The 7,596-nt window shown below is 48.3% G+C and overlaps 1 pseudogene; it reads left to right on the top strand.

Moving 5' to 3' along the window:
* The first annotated feature begins 1,297 nt into the window (after positions 1-1,297).
* LOC142442273 (glutathione peroxidase 1-like) lies at positions 1,298-5,777 on the top strand (annotated as a pseudogene).
* The last annotated feature ends 1,819 nt before the right edge of the window (positions 5,778-7,596 follow it).

Here is a 7,596-nt window from a genome sequence, read left to right as displayed (position 1 = left end):
AGGTTGGTGTCTCCAGAGTCAGAAGCATCCCCCGTTTTGTGGCTTGAGGGAACAGAGCAGTTGCCTCTGCAATTGCTTCAGCAACCAGCTGATGGAGCTGGGCACAGTCCTGCTTGGGGCAGGGTGGGGTGGGGCAGTGTGGGGAGGGGTTTTAGGGAGGGGGGGGCGGCGACTAACTGACAACAACCTGGCTGTAGCCAAGGCTAGTCATCACCCTCTCTGGCCCTGGAGGTGGAATATGCCCTGCAGCAAAGGGCTACAGGAATGCACACATGGGTGTGCCTCACCAACAGCAGCCGACATCCTGCCCCTCCCCTGCCTATGCCAGCAACCACTGGACCAGCCGCTGGTGGCCCAGAGCCTTGTATGAGGCAGAAAGAGGAAAGAGATAGGGCGGAGCAAGGGGCCCTGTGGTCCCTCTGCATTGTCTCCCAGAGCTCCTAGTGTCCTCTTCCTCTCCACCCCTGGGTCTGCCTGCCCGCCATGAACCTCCTCACCCAGCCTGGTCTCTGCCACAGGGTGTGCAGCCCAGCCTTGCGAATTGCCTTGGCCCACCTCCACAGGCCACCACAGTGAAAGTGGAATTCCCTCCTAGAATTCTGACCCTGAGTACCACCACAGAGGTTCTTTGCCTCTGGCTCGCTGCTCCTTGGTTGCAAACTGTGTAAGTCTGGGTACTTTAGAGAAACAAATCCACAGAAACCCATGTATAAGAAAGAGTTTTATATAAAGGTTAAATGCACATCAAGAAAACATCCCATGACCAATGACCCTGCGGGGGACAGCACCAGAGACCCACTGTGAGAATTGTGCCTGATCTGATCCCGCCACACCGAGGCAAAGCACTGGGGGAGTGCAGGGGAACAGCAAGGGAATGAAGCTGCAAGGTCCCCAGGGAATGCTAAAGGTGGACTTTGGGGCCAAGGAATGGTGCCCCAACAGATTGGACTGGAAAACACTCCTAAAGGCCAACAAACAATCCTTGAACTAACTACAAGCTTTTCTTTCTTGTTATGTTTTGTTTTGTTCTTTGTTAGTGGTTTGTTGTTGTTGTTTTGTTGTATATTGTTGCTTGGTTTTGCTTTTTGTGCATGTTATTATCTCCGCAGGTCTGTCTAAGTAGGATAGGCTGGATGAACAATCTAGAGGAGAAAACAATGGGACCAACAGTTCCGGGGGGATATGGGAGATGGGGAAGTGGGGGGAAAGGATGCGGTGCTAACAAACCGAAGAACAAGGCAACAACAAGTGATCCAAATTGGTGGTGAAGAGGGTGTGGGAGGCCTGGTAGGGCATAATGAAGGATAAGGTAACCAAGAGGAATTGCTGAAACCTAGGTGGGGACTGAGCATGATAGTGGGGCAGGAGGAAAGTCAAGGGAAATAGAGGAAAGAGCTGGGAGGCAAAGGGCATTTATAGAGGTCTAGATAGATATGTATATATGTGCAACTTTATTTATATATGAGGATGGGGAAATAGATCTATGTGCCTATATTTATAGGTTTAGTATTAAGGTAGGGGAAGGACATTGGGCCTCCACTCAAGTACTCCCTCAATGCAAGAATACTTTCTTCTATTATATTGGCATTCTATGATGCTCACCTTCCTGACACAACCACTGAAGACAAAGCAGGTGAATAAGCAAATGTGGTGAAGAAACCTGACGGTTTCTGTCTATCAAAAGATATAGAGTCTGGTTTAAAAGCTTGATGGTAAACAAGGGGCCATCTAGTTCAGAAGCAACAAAGCCCACATGGAAGAACATGCCATGATGTGTCAAGGGGATCAGTTATCAGGCATCAAAGAAGAAAAAATCATATCATTGGATGCGCACCTCCATGATAGGACCGCTGAAGACAAATAGGTACATAAGCAAATGTGGCAAAGAAAGCTGATGGTGCCCAGCTATCAAAAGGTGTAGCATCTGGGGTCTTTAAGGCTTGAAGGTAAACAAGTGGCCATCTAACTCAGAAGAAACAAAGCCCACACGGAAGAAGCACACCAGCCTGTGCAATCACGAGGTGTCGAAGGGATCAGGTATAAGGCATCATCAGAACAAAAAAAGTCTTACCATAGTGAATGAAGGAGGGAGTGCAGAGTGGACACCCAAAGCCCATTTGTCGGCCACTGGAGATCCTCTTGCAGAGGGGTCTAGGGGAGATGAGCCAGTCAAGGTGTGATGTAGCAAGGGTGAAAAATACAACTTTCCTCTAGTTCCTAAATGCTTCCTCCCTCCCACACCATCACGATCCCAATTCTAAATTACAAGTCTGGCTATACCAGAAGATGTACACTGGTACAGACAGGAACTGGAAACACAGGGAATCCGGGGCTGATGATACCTTCAGGACTAGTGGTGTGAGTGGTGATACTGGGAGAGTAGAGGGAGAGTGGGTTGGAAAGTGGGAACCGATTACAAGGATCTACATGTGACCTCCTCCCTGGGGGGCGGACAACTGAAAAGTGGGTGAAGGGAGACATTGGACAGGGCATGATATGACAAAATAATAATTTAAAAATTATCAAGGGCTCATGAGGGAGAAGGGAGCGGGGAGGGAGGGGAAAATGAGCTGATGCCAAGGGCTTAAATGGAGAGCAAATGTTTTCAGAATGATGAGGTCAATGAATATATAGATGTGCTTTACACAATTGATGTATGTATGGATTGTGATAAGAGTTGTATGAGCCTCCAATAAAATGTTTAAAAAAGGAAAAAAAAACTTAATGAAAACAACAACAACAAAAAGAAAACATCCCAACCCAGTGCTGCCCAAGCCCACAAGTCCAACATTAACCCATTAATCCATGTGATAGTTTGTCTGACACCAATCCACAAAGTCCTCTTCCATCTCACAAAACACACACTATGATGCCGACTGCAGGAGGAAAGCCAAGTCAGTGAATGTGCAAACATCTCAGCGCTGGCAGGGGTCACCACACGGGTGCTCTAGCACCCAGGGCTGCATTGGAATAGATCCATGTGGCTTCTCCTCAGGGATGTCTTGCAGGAAGTGAGCCTTGCCAGCTAAAGCAGGGAACCGGCTAAGGCAGCTTCACCCTGGCCCGTTCATGAGAAAGCAACAGACCCAAGAACTAGAAAGGTGAGCCTCACCGAGCCATTTATCTCTCCACCCTTCAATTAACCCCACATGTGTTTATCAGCCAAGTTGGCACAACAAACTAACTACCTCAGAAACTAAACATTTATTACTGTTTAAGAAGTCAGATATTTTCTAGAGAAACACGTTTGAAGTTAATGGCATTTCCTTGGGGAATGTGGAGTGCCTCTCCCTGGAGCGGGGCCTCCTCTCATTGCCCACAGGACTCGCCTTTCCAAAGTCTAAGTCAGCAGGCAGAGGGCAGAGCAGCTCCAGGGCCTGCTGTACCTGAACTGACAGCGAGCTTTAACTTGGGTGTCTCTTATTCCTGAGTGCCTCAAGTCTTCCTGTGTGTGGAGACAGCTCTGCTGCTGGGTGTGCTTGCTCTGAGCCTTGCACCTGAGCTATGGGCCTTCTGCTGCTGTCCTGCAGGGCCTGGTTGTCCTCCCTCTCACCCTAGGCTCCTATCACTGCCCTGGCCTCACTAGTTGGATTGGTACCTGTTTAGAAATCAAAGCTGGACCTCTGACTGACTTATCCTTCAGTTGTTGTTACTTGTTGAAGTCAAGGGCCAGTCTTGGGCACCTGCCATCTAGCCCCCACGTGGCCTTCCTGGAGCCCTGGAACACTGTACCTGTCTCCTCGCTCCAGCCCAGCCTTCTGAACACCAAGTGTTCACAATTTATGCTGATACCATTCCCTCCTAGGGATTCTGATTTTATTATTTACGATCCTTGTGCCTTGGCAGTATAAAGGTCATGAGTTAGGCTGCGTCCCGTTTGGTTGGCAGTTCCACCACACCAGTAGCTCTGGAAAGACTGGGATTTCTACTCCCTTAAACAGTTACAGGCTCAGAAACCTACAGGGGGGTCGCTATGAGTCAGCATTGAGTTGATGATGATGAGTTTGAGATTTTCATGACACAGGTTGGTGTACTTCTTCCTTGTGGATTTAGTTGACACTTTAGATGACTACTTTAAGACAACCACAGATGCTGTTCAGAGTCTGTTTCTTTGGTCATAAAATCTTTCCTTGGTTTTTAAAAGTAACAGTGGTCTTGCACAGTAGTTTTCTCTTTGTGTTTCTCTCACTTTGCTCAACATAATACCTTCCAAATCCATCCATGTCGTGAGGTGTGTCACAGTTGTATCATCATTCTTTAACAATTCATAAAATCCCTTTGGGTGTGTGTAGCAAAGTTTATTTAAGGATTCTTCCCATGATGAGCATTGAGGTTGTTCTCCAGCTTCTTGCTGTTGTGAATAGTATTGCAGTGAACATGTCCACCCTCTGCTGCCTATTTCTGTAGGGGATATTCCTAGTAGTGCCATTGAAGGGCATGTCCATTCCCAGCTGTATGAGGAAGCAACATACGGCTTCACACAGTGGTTGGTACTATTTTCCAGTCTCATCACCACTGTATGAGGCTTCCAATCTCCCCACACCCCTCCCAGTGGCACTTGTGTGGGTGTGTACAGAGAAAGAGATTTATCTCAAGAAATGTCTCATACCATTGTAGAAACGGGTAAGTCCGACCCCGTTCAATTCCAGGGGTCCAATGTAAGTTGGAGTCTGCTCCTGACTTGTGTAGTTGCAGGCACTGATGAACAGGAAGTAAGAAGATGAAGGAGAAAGATCACAGGCTGGTGGATCCTGAGCTGAATGAATCTGAAGTCAACAGTCTGCTGAAAGGACCTGTCATCACCAGGTAATATAATAGGAGGCCAATGAACCACACGCAGGATCCAGATTCAACAGACATGTGCTGGTTTCTGAATACTGTCCATCTATTACTAAGAGTAGGGCTACACCCCAAAAGAAATCTCCCTCAAAGTACAAGGTGGTGACCAGACTAAAGAGGTACTCCATTCTTCCCACAGCTGCTTGGTTTCTTCACAGATGGTCCAGTCCTGGAGTGGACTACATTGTTTTAGATTATGTCGGGGAGAATCCTGGCCCACCCAAATGACAAAACCTGTTACAGCCCGTGAACCCGGCCTCGCTGCAGGGCCAGGTGCTGCTCATCGAGAACCGCAGTCACTCTGTGGCACTGCGGTCCTTAACTACACCCAGATGAACGATCTGCAGTGGCGCCTTGGCCCCCGGGGCCTGGTCCTGCTAGATTTCCAGGGCCACCAGTTTGCACATCAGGAGAACGCCACAAACGAACAGATTCTGAATTCCCTCAAGCACTTCCGATCGGGTACAAGCCCCACTTCTCCCTGTTGGAGCATTGAGGGGTGAATGGCGCCACAGGCACACCCGCTCTGTCTTCATCTGGGATGCCCTGCCGCGCCCAGTAACAATTCCACGGCTCTCATGACCGACCCTGAGCTTAGCACCTGGTCGCCCATGTGCTGCAACGATATGACTTGGAACTTTGAGAAGTTCCTAGTGGGCCGCGATGGTGTGCCTGTGTGCTCCCCAACCATCCAAGTGGAGGTGGACCTCCAGGCCCTGCTCTCCAAGGGCCTGGCAATGTCTGGGGCGAACCGCCCTCCTGCAGGCTGCCTGGTGGTCACTCTGTGGCCTTCTGTAGGGATTTCATCAATGGGGGTGTTTCTTCTAAACCCGAAAGGAGGAACATCTGTTGTCCGGGAAAGCCCCCAGAGGTGGGCACTGGTCCTTCGCATCCCAGTCTCCCTTCCCAGACCAAGACAAATAAAGTTCCTCATGTGAGGAGAAAACCCCCCAAAACTCCCTTTTCTAACTTTATTTGTATGATGCTAGATTCTTTTTTAGTATACAGCACAAGCAAAATTACTTAGTACAGAAACAGATGTGAAAGTCCAGAAATCTTCAACTCAAACTGACTGTAAGTTTGTAAAATGATCCACTCTTACTGTATACTTTTACTATGGAACGTATTTATTTATGAAAATATATTATCACCGGTAATGTTTAATGAATTATTAATAGTATTTTAAACTCATCTGAAAATGTTAATTCTGCTCCAATTTTTCACATGGTTAATATTGGTAGATAGAAAATGCATGAACAAAATCTAAAAAAATTTTTTTAAATAAAATCTCTTTGGGTTCCTTATTAACTTGTAAGAATGAACAGCAATTCTGAGCAGCCCTGGTAGCACAACAGTTCAGTGCCTGGCAGCAAATGCAAGCATCAGTGGTTGGACCTCCACCCCCACGCCAGCCCCCAGCTGCTCCTCAGGATAAAGGACTGAGGATCTGTTCTTTGTAAGACAGCAACCTAGTGATCTAGTGGGTGAAAGAGTTAGCTTGCTATTAATGAAACACTGGAATAGTAAGAGCCCCTTCTCTTGCAGTTAAAAAAAAAAACAAAAGAAAAACTTTTAAAACATAATCAGTAGGATGTTCTAATTCAGGAAAACCATCCAGGCAAGGAAGATCATTTAGATTAGCAACGGTGCCTGAGATCTAGGGAGTGACAGGTCGGAAGATGCCTCTGATCCTGTGAACCACGCCTCCTTTGGCCCTTTCTGAAGTCCTATGTTCATTGTAACACCCCCATTAAACATTCCCTTGAACTTACTGGGTAGTTTGGGTACATACTGTAATTTGTGTGATTTTCACTGAATCCTTCAAACACTTTGGAGGTAGCGAGCCCACTGTTTCCTTTTGTCAGGCACTTGAAGAAATAAACTAAGAGTCCACCCCAAGGCACACAGAAAAGAGATTCTGAAATCCTTACATTCTTAGAACTACTATTCATTCTTGCTTTCTTAGGGTCCACCCCAGGGCACACAGAAAAGAGATTCTGAAACTAAGAAAAACCTCTGCCTGCAGCACATCCCGGTCCAGGGCTCTTCAGGAGACTGCACAAAGAAGGTTCAGAGCAGGAGAACACCCAGGCCTGGCTCTCAGGCCCAGAGGGTAGTCATGGTCACGGGTGCGAGGCTGGGGATTCCCGGTCTCTTTAGTTTCACTTCTCCCTCACACAACCTGAGTCAGCTTCTTCTGCCTGGCTAAAAGTGAGCAGGCCTAGTTCTCACGCCTATTGGGCCACCTATTCATGGAGATCCAACCACTGTCACCTTGGTTCAGTTAGAGAGTCCACTAGGATGAACTCGTGACCGATTCTTTCTAGAAACTCCCTGGTACTATAGTCATGGCCCTGGACGCTCTTGCTGCCCCCAGTGATCTTGGTCCTGAACCAGGAAGGACCAGTGAGAGCAGAGTCAGGGGGTAACAATGAGGGCACTTCCAGGCGGGGATGCAGGATGCTGGGGAGAAGCGCAGGTCAGTGATCTCAGCCGCTCCCCACCGCCAGGCTCCCACTTCCTGAGATATTCCACACTGTGATATCCCGGCTGGCTTGGGCCTCGGGAAGTCCCGCTTTGCCACTGTCGGCAACGTGAATGACACGCAGTTCACACTTGGACAGTGACCCCCAAACCTAGCTCCAGCACCTTGGTGTGGGGGGGAGGGTTCGAAGCTGGAGGGTTGCAGTACTGGGAGCAGGAGACAGGGGTCGCCAACTGCTACAACCAGAGTGAGGCTGGTGAGTGGCGCCAGGC

This window comes from Tenrec ecaudatus, chromosome 1 (genome assembly GCF_050624435.1).
Source record: "Tenrec ecaudatus isolate mTenEca1 chromosome 1, mTenEca1.hap1, whole genome shotgun sequence".
NCBI lineage: Eukaryota > Metazoa > Chordata > Mammalia > Afrosoricida > Tenrecidae > Tenrec > Tenrec ecaudatus.
The sequence above is the reverse complement of the archived record's forward strand: the minus strand, read 5'-3'. Positions and strand labels throughout refer to the sequence as shown.